This window comes from Papaver somniferum, chromosome 2, assembly GCF_003573695.1.
Source record: "Papaver somniferum cultivar HN1 chromosome 2, ASM357369v1, whole genome shotgun sequence".
NCBI lineage: Eukaryota > Viridiplantae > Streptophyta > Magnoliopsida > Ranunculales > Papaveraceae > Papaver > Papaver somniferum.
In genome coordinates this window covers 17,977,332-17,985,915 of record NC_039359.1, presented here as the reverse complement: position 1 = coordinate 17,985,915, position 8,584 = coordinate 17,977,332, and positions in this window count along the sequence as shown.

Below are 8,584 nucleotides of genomic sequence, written 5' to 3'. Positions count from 1 at the left end.
AATACCAGATCAATTGGTTTCTGTTCACCTTGATTTATCAAAAGACGAAACAAAAACTTCATGGGTCTGTGGGAGATAGATTTATCTATCAGAATAGACTTTTCTGTGTGAGACGGATTTGTTTATAAATTCTTCGACTTTGGGTCGTAACAACTCTTAGTTATGGGTGAGATCAGCTAAGGGAATCAAGTGCGTAGAATCCTGCTGGTATTCATAGGTGTAAGGAACACGACTCTACCTTAATTGGTGTAAGACTTGGTTAGGGCTCAACTACATTCCAGTCCGAAGTTAACTTGTAGCTAGTAATCTAGTGTATGTAGCGGCTTAATACAGTGTGGTGTTCAAATCTGGACTAGGTCCTGAGGTTTTTATGCATTTGCGGTTTCCTCATTAACAACTTCTGGTGTCTGTGTTATTTCTTTTCCGCATTATATTTGTTTACATAATCGAAATATCACATGTTGTGTGTAGTTCAATCAATTGGTAAATCCAACCTTTGGTTGTTGATTGAAATTCATTGGCACTTGAACATTGGTCTTTGGTACCGTTCAAGTTATTTCCCATATCAATCAGGCTCAAAGATCTATATCTGTTCGATTGCAGATTCTATTGAGAAATTAGATATAACTCTTGGATATATTTCCTTGATTGAGTATGACTGTCTAGTTGATTCTCTTGGAATTATATTGAGTTAGTCCATACAAATTGTCGAACGAAATATTGGGTGTGGTTGTTACACCCCCGCTTTTTCAAAACCTAAGAACAAGGAAGCCCATTGTTGGTGTTACTGTGATTAAGGTTACTGATCCATGTTCTTCTAATGAAACTGGAAACGATTGAGGAGAAATTTTTTTGTGAGAGCAATGGATGATTGAAGCTTTCTCCTGCCAAATAAAAATCACATACCTCAACCAAAACTGATATTTTAAATCACTTGATTGAATGTTTTACATATCTATCATATGAAATATAAATGCGCTCTAAAACCAACTTGAGATATCTAGAGAAGAAAATAAATAAGATGCATATATTGATTGAACACCGAAAATACCCTTTTTTCGTACTTTTGTTAGTTAGAAATAATTAACTACAGAGACACATGGCATCATTCTAGTTGTCCCTCATGCCCCCATCAAAAAAATTCTCAAAATTTTCCACCAAATTTCTGAAATTCCTTTGTGTTACTCCTACAGTTTGTTTGCTGATAAGTTTTGTTTATTGTATGGTCCTTCTTTTCGGATATAAGGTTACTTAAGACTTTGAATATTAACTAGTAAAGACCTAAGTGATTCTAGATTTGTTGGGATAGAACTGTTGATTTTCCAATGTTAACAAACTTCATTCTATGATACAAAACCATTAGTGGAATCGACTGCGGGTTATTAATATTGAAGACTACGAAGATTGAAGGCTTGAAGTTCTTTTGTGTATCTTATCTTGGTATGGCTATCTGCATGACTTCATTTTCTTGGCAAACAAGTTGTTTATCTTGATATTCATAAAGCTTGTAGATATCAACAGTTATTTTCTTTGCAAAATCTAACTTGTATAATCGAGATTGATTATTTCGATAGTCAACATCTTGGTTGATTTTATTAAAGGAATTTAGGATATTCGATGTATCTCAGTATCGTAGATATAAATGGAAGATCCCTGATACTGAAATCATTATATAATATCTTGTGTATTGGCGATTGGATTTGAGCGGACATCAAACAACTTGATTTCTTGCTATTTGTTTGATGCCCTAAAGGAATTGAGTTGCAAAATTCTTTACAAGGGTAAGCAAAATTTAACATCGGATTCTGTTAGGTGTCTCTCATGTGTTGTCCAGATTGGTTGTAGGCACGGAGATACTTGCGAAAATGAGTAACTATGAGTAGTTTAATTATTCAGTTTCAACTACACGGAGTTGTGAGTAGTCAATTTGTGCAGCGTCTTAATTATGAGAGTATCCAGAACTGGACTTAGTCAAGGGATTTTCCTGCCAAACAGTTTTCCTAGTTAAGAAAATCTTGTGAGTACGTGTCATTTACTTACTGTTACACTATATTTACGTTAATCAAGTATCTTGGATTGATCCCATAATTTGTATCCTGAGTGGTTTTGTAGATAATATCCAAGTTAATCTTTTGTTTTGACGAGATGCGAAAATGTTATTGAAAAATAGTTGGTGGTGTACTTGGTTCCCTGTCTTTTCAAAGGGGAAGAACATACATAATATCTAACAATCGGTGTTCATAGTGATCCTAACTTATAAATATGATGTAACACTCGAATTTTTCGCATGACGTATGATCAAAGATGCGTCATTGAGCAAGATGAAGCTTCATATTAAGCTCGTAAAGATTATTCATGGTAGTAACTGTTAGAACATTACTCGGTTGAACCTACAAATTTTACAATCTCAAGCTTGTTGTCAATGTTAGGTGATCAAAACTACATCTTGATTTCTAGTCTACTAAGTTAAGTCGTTGTTTACAAGAAGTGAATGAAATAGTGTTCTACTAACCATATGCCCATAAGATTTTGAAGAGTTGGTTAACATTTAACTATGTTTGTCCTAAAGGATTGTATGACTTACATACATAATATTAAAATATTTGAGGCTAAGACATGTTTATTAACCAACACATCCAAAATATTTAGACTTAGATTGACTGGATTGATTTTTCACAAATAGTTATGATATGCATGAACCAATTCATATATTTGACATACATATCCTTTTCCATGCCGTTACGGCACGGGTTAAGCCCTAATTTTAATAATATAATTTTTTTTTCTAGCATGAAATTTCGGCGTCAGAGGATATATTTCTAATTTCGACATAACAGAAGAATGATAATACTTATAAAATACAACAATATAAATCTAAAGAAACAACTAATAAATTTTTTAATGCAATTTCATTGCATACTCATATGTAAATCAATACATACGATATTGCAATCATATATGACCAATATAATAATTAATATTTTTTTAGAAACGGACAATATATATAAGATATGTTATGGACCACATTAAAGCTTCTTAATCCAATTGTGAACAAGTTCATAATTACCTATCATCGAATTCCAGCGATATACACCTGAATCCATCATCTCAAAATAACACTTAATCTTACATTTTTCACTATCCTTAACAACTGAGTAGATCTCGAAAGATTGATCATCCATCATAAACTTTCCAATGCACTGGCTTGGTGGAACTAAATCCCCAATACCACTTCCATTCGATTCAATTGTGGTTTCATTATATGTTTGAACAATATAAGATTGATATCTGAATCCATTTCGACAATCGATGTTTACATACATATGTAGTGCACTTAGTTTATTTGAAATTAGAATGATGTCTGCATGTGCTGTTTTATATGTTGCGAACAATAATATAATGATCAGCTCGATACCCATAATAACTGATTGGATAGCATTTGTGTTCATCAACATGATTAATTATTATGTATAGATGCGAACAATCTAAAATACTACTGACATCTTGAGGTTTTTTAAATTGTTCCCAAAATTTGTTCTTATACAAAATATACAAATATTTCCAATTTTAATGGGGTTACACTCTCATGCATGTTTTTAATAATCCTTAATTACCCAGGTTAATTAGCATGCATGGTATGTTATTTTTCAAGGATCTAAACAAATTAATTAAGGTGGAAGTTTCACCAAAAAACATTAAAGCTTATGTAACCACAAACTCATAAAATTGAATTCTATTTTACTGCTTTATCCATGCAACGCGGCTAAATAATACTTTATTCAAAAATGAACTAAAAAAAAGTGCAATATTCAATTTATTAGATCATTAGTTTAGAGAATCAAGAAAATGGAAGGTAATATCAAAAAAAAATAAAAAATTATGCGTTTGCTTGTTGATTCAAATAGTTTTGTGCTAAAAATTTCATGGCATGATAAGAATTCAGTATGTTTTTGCCCGATCCATATGAAGACAGTGCAAATGTAACCGTTTGGGACTTTGTAAAATATATATCGACAATATAAACATAATTTAGTGTAAATTTTGAACATAAAAATAACTTGATATAAATTCAGTATGTATTTATATTTGGTGTAAACAGAGCGTAACAAAAAAAAAATCGATCATTCTTGTTGGTCAATACGATCTACAAAGACATGCAAGGAACTTTTGAACATCCAAATTACATTAAGTATTTGGAGCAAACATGAAGTAACTAAAAAATATGTTTTCAGATATTTTGAATAATCATAAATAAAATTAAATCTTTTATGGATTCTCCAATGGTAAGTATGGGTGTTTCAGTGTGGTGTTCACATTAGACATCCTTTAGAAATTTAACCTAAGGAAAAAGGGTGTCTTCATCGATCGCACCTATGTAATATTAATCTCTAATACAATAGGATCATAGTCTTCAATTTGGAAGATGAGAATATCCAGTTTGTCTAGCTGCCAATTCTTACACCATGTCCAATAAGGGATCTGTAACCATATATAGGGTCGGGAATTCTCCCGAGTTCTTATTCCCTAGACTGTATATAGAAAATTTGGTAAGGGAATATGGAAAAATAAGGGAAGTCAGCTGAATAATCAATCGACAAATATTGATGAAGCGATAGCTGAATCATAAAACGGTCTGTGACTATTCACCACCCACCTTACTTTTCAATTGGTTTAATTTAATCATACAAATTACAATAATACCAATGAATAAGCCATAAAATAGTTAAAAGGGCTATTTTGTGTTTCCTTCCCTCCCAAGATCGCTAATTAGCGTTTCCTCCCCAAAAAGATTCAAATCAGCGTTTCCTCCTCTTATTAGAAATTCCATCCATTTTCATGTTAGCTGAGTCACCCCATTGCACGCGTGGTAGAAATAAAAATCTTTTTTGACGAATTATCCAAAATAACCTCATCTTCTTCATTCACATTAAAGTTTCACTAAAGTGTCCTGATTAACAAAAATGAATCCTTGGTTCTTATTAGCACCTCCTTCAATTTCCGTATCAGAGAGTTGAAGTTCTACTTGGTCGTGACATCCTGTGAAACGAATCTGATTTATATTCACCTAGTGGTACAAGATGCATGCTATTGATAAGTATTGAAAATGAACAAGATGAGAAATTAGCGAAGATTGATGATGAAAGAAATGATAAAATCAATTGAAATGGAACGAATCTGGTAATTTCGTTGCTTTTTTATCTATGAGATTAATATCCAAATTAGGGTTTATCTTAAAATCTATGGTTATAATCATTTCTTTCTGAAATTTAATGAGAGAGAAGGGATAGTTTGATGCTTTTCCGGCGATCCTGATTGAGAAGATGGTGAAGAAATTAGATATTAAAAGATGGGTTTGTTCTGGATCTCAATTCAAGTTAATAAATGGTGTTCTTGGAGTTGAGATGCAAGTCGTGAATGATTGAAGAGAGCCTGTTGCTGCTATGGAGGAGATGGAAGAGATAAATTAGGGTCTGGTTTGAATCAAGAAGAAAAGAAGCAGATGAATTGAAGTTGTTGATGCTTTTAATTAGATGGGTTCTACTCGAATTTATGTAAGGGTTTGTATGATTGCAATTATAGAGCTTTGATGGTGTTGTGTGCTGATGAGTTGATGTAGATTGGTAAATTTCCGGTGAGTATTTGATGAAGGGAGTGCTGTTGCTGCTGCCGTTAGTTCTTGGGTGATTGAGGGAAGCTTGCTTCCATGAATCAATTGACTGAATCCATGAACAAATGGGGAAGAAAGAACCTTGGTGTTGTCCCTGGAAATCAAGGATGAATGTAAGAAGAGATGGGGAAGCGGAGAAAGATTATTAGAGATGAAGGGAGTGTTGTTTCCGCTACCATGAATCATTTTTCTCCATTACTGAAGTGTTACACGGAAAGTGTTTGTATAAATGCCTAAACCATTGATTGTAAAACTCTATCGTTGATTTTTTGACTTTAGATACCTTCATCAGATCATATTAGCGTATGAGGGTATTTCAGATATTTTGATTAACACGTGTTTATCTTTTCCACGTGTACACTCTTTCTGACTCAGCTAACAGGAAAATGGACGAAATACTTGACAAGGGGAGGAAACGCTAATTTGAATCTTTTTGGGAAGGAAACTCTAGTTAGCGATCTTGGGTTGGGAGAAAACACAAAATAGCCCTAATTAAAACTTTACACTACAAATAACAAAAAAAACTGAATGAACAAAACAATGAATATTTTACATTAAATAATTACTCCCTCCATCCCAAATTAGATGAGCTAGTTATAGTTTGCACAATTCTTAAGGCAAGGAGGAAATGGGAGTATATTTAAGTATTTTTTTACAATTATACCCTTATATATAGTAACTAGTAAAACTTAGAAATGATTTATCTCTTAAACTATACTACGTTTTTCTGTAAACTTTATACCGTTGAAAAGCATTTTAAAACACCTACGTAACGAATATAAACATGGCTATCAAATTATACATACTTCATATAGTAACAATAATCAATTAAAAGAGTAGTTTTAGAAATATAACCTTGATTAGAAAAATAGCTCCTCTAATTTGGGACAGAACTTAAAACTAACTAGCTCATCTAATTTGGTACGAAGGGAGTATAAAAAATGTCATAGCTAAATGGTTTAGCTATCTCTAACCATTCATCGACGGTAAATCTTTTTTGCCTTCGCCTAATCTTCTGTAGGTAAACTAATCAGTGGTAGTTAAACTATGACCTGCTCACCCTTCTATCCATATGAGCTATTGCTTTCCACGTTATATAAAATGACTACGATATAGGATTTTGTGGGAATTTCCTCTTTCCTGATAGGACATGATCTTAAAGATGTATAAAAACATCACCTCATGTTTTTGGGAGGAAACAATCTATAGTTTGTGTATACAAGTACAACCCGTGATAAACAGTATTGCATGGATATTTGGGTACAAGAAAAAGAACTGCAACAATAAGAAATTATGGCATTAGGTCAAGGAGTTCAGTACAAACTAGGAAGACTTACATTTGTTTGACTTCTTTTCAGTTACAAGAAACGATAAACCTCTATTGCGTTATGATCACTCTCTTTATTGTTATGACTTTAACACTTCGATTTCCAACAAAAAAATGTAAGTCGAGCTTGGCTTGCAACACGATAAACGTAAGTTTCATACAAATAACATCGTTTCAATATGCGAAAAATCTTAAAGAGACTCATGAGCAACAGTAACACACTGAAGATTCTGGGGTGCATGGACATGACAACCAGTGCGCTCTTTTCTTTCACTGTTGTTCTTTTAAGAATTTTTTTTTTCTTTCCAGATAGGTAGCTTGAAAAATTGTTGTTATGACACCACTTACTAAACATGCTACTATGAAAGAGTAACCAAATATTGTGGTCGTTCCTAATAGTAGGAATTGTAGGTTTCTCTACTATGACCCGACTAACTAAGCAAGGTATTATGACCTGTTATTAAAACATTAGCGTCGGGCTGTAGGCTCCAGATACTATGGCCTGACTAAATAAACATGGTTATTGTGATCAGACGAATAATCACTGAGTTGTTCCTAATGGCCAGAGCCTATCCCGACTAGTTTAACACCGAGGTCGTAATCCCCGACTAACTCAAAAGCTCAACCTCGACCTGGGAAATAACTAGTTTCTATGTAGGATTACAAATTACCTAAATACAAGGAGTAGAAAACATACACCCTTGATCCGTCAGTTATAATTTTTCTTTTATAATGATTGATGACTAAAAGTATTTTCATATTTTATTTATGAAATATGGAAAAGTTCTCATTAATCCTTTTATTCAATGTATTCCCCTATGAACATGCGACGTGAGAGAAACGAGATGGTTTAGAGCAATCAGGCATATTCACAAATAAAAATTGGGTATTAAGGGCTTTGATAGTTTTATGAATATGTTCACGAACGACGAAAGTATAGACAGTAATTATGCAATCAACTGAGAGCAAGGTCATAGATAGTAATTATGCAATCAAACGAGAGCAAGGTCCTACGGTGAAGGGCAAATTTTTTTCATTTGCCATGCCAGGTGGACTGGCAGATGATTTGTGCGATTGTGTTAAAAGGTTTGTAACGAGCGAAATTCTAAAAGTCGATATTCATTTGGTCTATGGCTACTACTTTTTTACGATATAAAACCTTAAAATATATAAAGTTTATCTAATATATTGATAAAATCATAAAAAGTACAATTAAGATGTATCAACTGTCCCCACGACATAAGATTGAGATCCCTCTCTGTTCATTTTAGTTGAAGGTTTAAGGTTCTTTTTTATAGTCCCACAATATTTGAAGATTTTCATATATTTTCAGTAAACTACCAATAACACCCTTATAATTTGTATTGGAATTATCTTATTCTTTTAAAGTTTTCTTTCTAAAACATTTTTTTTAAAAAGTATTAATAACAATTAATGTTTGAATTTTTTTATCAAGGGTATATATATAAAAAAATCGTATATCTCTCTATTCCTCGAACTGCACGAAATACGCTAAATCCTCAATTAAACTGGGACAAAAGGAATAGAAAGTATGGGTACGCAGTGCGAAAATATTCCCGAAATATAAT